Raw genomic sequence first — 6,000 nt, 5'->3', positions numbered from 1 at the left:
AATGGTAAATAATAAGCGAATCTGTCCCACTGGAAAGGTCATTTAAAATGTTCAAAATATATCAAAGAAATACATGATAAATTGCAGGAAACTCATTTGGATATTTGGTTATATAATAGAGAGAATGTTAATTCTTTCTTAAATTCGCCATAACTGACGATTGCGTACAAGTATTGTAACGTGACCGTTACACTTTAACCGTGTCGCTACATATAAAACCTCTCGGACCTGCACGTTGTCTGGCACCATCGCAGTAACAAACAAACAAACAGAAAGGACATAAAAAGTACGACTATGCCTTTTTTAGGTGAATACAAAAAGCATTTATTCCAGTAATTTCCGACAACACAATTCAATGTGTTTCAAGATATCACTCACGCGTCGAACATGTCGCTGGCTTTCCGCTTTTTCGATCACGCGTCACATTTTCTCTCTTCTTGCATGCGAGTCAAAAACACGTCCAATCGCTTCCTTTGCTCGACAACGTGCTGTCCTTTTTTTTTCTCCCTCTCGCAACGTCAGCGCGTTTACACTTGCTTAATTTGCATATGTGCTAAGAGGCTTCTGTTGCTAATATTTTCGCTAGTCAGCTATCATAGGCTGCTGCTGATTTCTCACACGCACACACACGCGCTCTGTTACTTAAAGAGTGCAATGCTCCGTTACGGTATTTTCTAAAGGGTTGCACACTATTTCATACACATATACGCAATAAGCCAATTATATCCCACTGGACCCAAGTAATTTCTTTTTAAAATCTATTAGATAACTAGCAGAGAGGGGTCACCCGATGTTGCCCGGAATTAAATGAGGATCAACGAATGTTTCATCCTCCCATATTTTTATTGTCATCGAAATCGGTTAAATAGCTCATTTTTCAATCAAATCGATTAATTGCCTGCTCTAGTTAGGAACCCCCACCACGGTGCACCGGGTATATGCGTCAATGCGTCTCCGCAGTAACTTAGTTCACAATACATCGCAATTTACATTGCACTGTAGAGAACTTACTTCTGATTTTATAATATTATTTTATATAATGGCTTGAATTAAAATTTAAAATGCAAAAGTCAAGTATCATGGCTCAATTTTGCTCTAAACAGAAACATTCATTTCGAACGCATCCCTATCATATCAAATAACCTATTGTTGATTTTATATGCCGGCCTTCTAATAAAACTTCTCAAATCTACTTGTGATCTTAAGCTGTATAATGGCGTTAACTTTAGTCAAAATCGCTTGTTCCTTATTTCATCGGATTTTTTATTTATTTATCGATTATCTATACTTACCGAAGACATTCTGATACAAAACCTATCTAAAAGCACTGCCAGACACATAAACTACATTTGTGCGAAATTAAAAAAAAAATCGTCCCAACTGTTTAGGAGTCCTTAGGGAACGAACTCGCACACATACAAAGTTCTTTTTATATAATAGTAGAGATAGAGATATACAATATGGCACTTTTACAGTTTAATCAAGACATTAAAAAAAAATGAAAATATCGAAAAAAGATTATATTGTACATATCCGTTTTAGACTGAAGATCTCAAAAAAAAAAAAATCACTTAATTTGATCGAGTAGTTTTTTTTTTGTTTTTTTTTGTTTTTTTTTTACTGCGGAAAAACACGTTTTTATGACAGTGCGTTAAAGGTAGACATCTTTGAATTTTTTGAACACGCCATGGGGAGATAACTCAGTTTAAAGCTCCGACACTCCCTCCCTATCTTTAATACTAGCTGTTCTTCCTAAAAATCGAACCTTTTGCTCGGTGTCGTAACAAATTGTTTTTTCGCTGTAAAAAAAAAAAAAAAATATTTGATGAAATTAAGTGAAACTTTTTTTCGGAAAACTTCATTCAATAACAGATACGTACAATATAACCTTGTTCAATATTTTCATTTGTTTAATGTCTTGATTAAATTGTACAAGTACCTATAATATTACTACTACTTACTGTATAATTACTCTAATCTATATTCGTCAACGTATAATTACTCTAATCTATATTCGTCAACGTCTCTCCGAGATTTGTTGGAAGGTTTTTTTTTTTTTTTTTTTTTTTTAAATTCTTATGAAATTTGTTAAAATCCTATTTGTTCGATGATATATGGAACATGTCTAAATGAGTCTTGCAATAGTACCTATTTACTATGCCTCCCCACGGGACAGAGTTAGACACCAGGGTCGTTTTTTAACGTGGAGAAAAGGTACAAAAATAAAAATTGTCTCAGTCGTGAAGGATTTCTCCTCCACCGAAAGAGAACAAGAAATAGAAGTGCAGCATCTGAAGAACAGATACTATACTTTGATCTTGACGAACTCTTTGTGTGCACTGGTTTGATGCTTACCATAATGTGTAAAATTTATCTTGAATGTATAGCCTCTTGGTTACTAAAATATATCGCATGTACTCAGTGTCCTTTTTATATTTCCATTTCTAAATATCTCTTCTCTACTATCATATAAAAAGAACTTTGTGTGCGTGTGAGTTCATTCCCTATGGACTCGGAAACGGCTCGGCCGATTTTTATGAAATTTCACACAAATGTACTTTATTGAACAGGCGATTTCGACCAAAGTTAACACCTTACACAACCTAAGATTACAAGTGCATCCGAGCAGTTTTATTACCACACATCAACTGTAGGTTCTTTGATATGACAAGAGCGCGTCCGAAATTAATGTTTTACTTTGAGCACAATTGCGCCATGTTACTTGGCTTTTGCATTTTAAACTTTAACAAGTCATTTTATATAAAAATAATTTTATGAAATAAAGAGTAGGTTCTCTACAGTGCAATATGATGTCTTGTCGACTAAGTCACTGTGAGAAGGCATTTGGGGCAGGAGTTATTAACAAGAGCAATCAATCAATTTCGATGACAATAAAATATTAGAGGGTTAGACATTCATTGATCACCATTCAATCCCGGACAACGTCGGGTGTCCTTGCTAATAATAAATAACATTCTCCTGTTAATTTTTCGTCATTACTTAATAGTACTGAATAGTAAAGAATTTAGATACTCTGGAACTTAATGGGCAAAGCATAACCCGATGACGTACATTTGTAACGTTAACCACTTTTACACACGTAGACCCAGCGCGTTGTAGCAGAGTACGTCGCAGAGAACATGGGACAAGTAATAACACGACACCGTTTTTTTTTTGTAACAGCAGAATCCATTTCCTCATTCTCCTGCCACGCGTGACTTCTGTTACGGCTGTGACGTTACCCACGTTTCTAACATTAACGTCTTTTCTACCGTGCTCTCTCTCTCCTTTTTATAGTCTTTTTCCTTGCCGTGACGTCATTTCGCACTCGGCTCGGTGTTTGCATATAGCTGTCATACGCGCTCTGTTACATAATAAAATAGGCTTAATATTTGTGTGCATATACACACATACTTATATGGTAAAACGACATTCACATAAGATGTACTACAAAAGCGTGTTACTTAGAACAGATTATTAATAAACACTTTATCCGTTGCGCCACATTTTGTGGGAAATTCAGTACAGATTCTCGAGTTCAACATAACGATTTTATATGCTCTGCTATTATTTCTTATAATGTGATCTTTTCGAATAGCCCTTCCGCATCTAGTTGGAGATTTTGTACCATCATGAATGTCTTCTCTTTTTCAATTTCCCTAGTTGCTTTGCAGATGAGTTTCTTAGACCCCCCCCCATTCTTCCACTGTTTCCATTTCTTTATTTTTAGTTATAGTCAAGATTGTCTGCTCCTTTGGAGTTCCGGTTTTTGTTGTCCATTTGGTTGGATAATTAAACGCGGTCAAATGGACAAGAAAGTCAATTGTTAACATGGAAAAAAAGGGGAGGTTTTTCACATTGTCTGAAAGGAACATAATCAGATGGGACGGTGTTTGGCTCGTCTCGGAAATCGGAAATAAAAAAAGTAACTTTTTTTTTTATTGAAACAGTTCGAGACAAGGCATGAAGCCACTTAACTGTCGAAGAAGTGTCCCTGTTAGGAGATTTGGTGTTACATACTTAATATTCAGCCTTTTTTTTACTCGGGAGTCACCACTTATTAAGATCTGAATACCACTTGAGGATAACGGTTAATATATGTAAGATGATGGTGTAGTAATTGTTAATGGTGTGGATTGGGTAGAATTTGATTATTTTGGGGGACAGCTCATCATGAACTTGTTTACATTGGATTTGAAGGCTACCATGTTCTATTCAACCAGGAAGCAGGCGAGCGGAACAGTATTTCACAGGCGGGCATTTCTGGGGAATCGTATATAGTGGTTGTAGCCAGGAGGACTATAGATTGGAGTTCAGTCGAGCACTTGCCACGAAAATAACGATACAGCAAAGACAAGCTCGCAACATCTCTTGTGAGAAAGAGGTTGCAGAGAAGAGAAAAGGGCATCAAGCCGGTTTTGAACTCTATCAAGGCAGGATAGGTAGCGCCAATTAGCTCTTGCCCAGATATAGCTACAGTACTTCGTTTTAGGGCACACCTGGCTCTTATACAGATAGAGGATTGCATCGACAGTGAGATACCTAGCGGTAGAGTGTACATGGTATAATTTATTTCACTTGTTCACTGAAGGATTATTTCAACCCCTTTCAGGAATCTCTTTGATCATACCAGCGATAAACTAATATCCCAACCAGAGAACGAGGCAATACTTAGAACATTGATTCCCAACCACCGTGCTGTGGCAAATTGGTGTGTCGTGAATAAGTTATAAATGGAAGTTACAAGTGTTTATTTTTAGAAAACAGCGTTACGGTATCTCCAAAGCGCGTCAAAGATTTGTATACACGTAGAGTTTAGAAAGAGATTAGTCGGAGAGACAATCAAGTTGGGAGACGAAGGGCAGTCAGCTAGCGCAATGACTCTGAACACCCAGGGAAGTTGTCGGGTCAAGGTATGTAGAATAAACTTGCTGATCGTTTCCTTGGGATGAATCTCCATTGCAGCTTTCGGCAGATCCGCCAAACAAGACCCGAAGATGAATGAGGTATGTTTACCCCTATTGGGGCGATGTAAAACCCTGCAGAAATGTTATCCGTCCCTTTGTTATAAATTGCTATATGTCAACGTTGTTGAACTGTATCCCCCCACCCCACACACAAAAATATATATATATACCTCGATACGTACAAATAAACATGAACACTAGAGACGATCAACAGACGTTACACGCACATTCAAGAGACACGTTAAGATACACATTATACAGACTATCACAGATATACTATTATCAATAGACACATTTAAAGAAACTCGTAAAAATACACACATCAACAACATTGTTATATAGCGGGTCTGTATAACGAGTGTATATAACGGCACCAAAACTAGTATGTTGTATAGCCGGGTGTATATTTACGAATGACCAAATCGACGCATGTCGCATACTGAGATCTATATAACAGGATGTATAACAGGTATGTGTCCACGTATGCGAGATTCTTCAGTGTTTCTGATCGTCTAGTCTTATTTTGACGGATCTCGGAAGCTGCAAAGGAAGATAAATACCAAGGAAACGACCAGAAGTCTTGGGTGTGTTTTCAGCAACTTTTATTACCAGAATATTCCCCCCACTTGGAGAGTTGCACGCTCGTCTTATTTCTACATTTTTGACAAAATCTTATGCCGGACAGCTTTGCCAGCGCACAAAGGCCATGGCGCCCGGGACGCTATCTGACTCCCTTGTCTGTTCATATCTACTGTCTTATTTCAACTCTGACTCCCACCTGATTAAATTCTACGTGTATATAAAAAACAAAGACAAAAACAAACTATCTCCCTTTGTAATTACATCATCAACTCACGTAACTAAAGAATCAAATCATTTGATGTTTTGTCACATAATCTATTTATCATTTATCAACTAATTTACTAACATGCTCGGTTTATGTTAAAATTCCAGTTTACATTATTCTTGCTGTCCAAAGAATAGTTACTACTACTACTACTACTACTACTACTACTACTACTACTACTACTAC

The sequence above is a fragment of the Euprymna scolopes genome, chromosome 27 (genome assembly GCF_053919585.1).
Source record: "Euprymna scolopes isolate OS-2025 chromosome 27, ASM5391958v1, whole genome shotgun sequence".
In the NCBI taxonomy this organism is placed as follows: Eukaryota; Metazoa; Mollusca; class Cephalopoda; order Sepiida; family Sepiolidae; genus Euprymna; species Euprymna scolopes.
The sequence above is the reverse complement of the archived record's forward strand: the minus strand, read 5'-3'. Positions refer to the sequence as shown.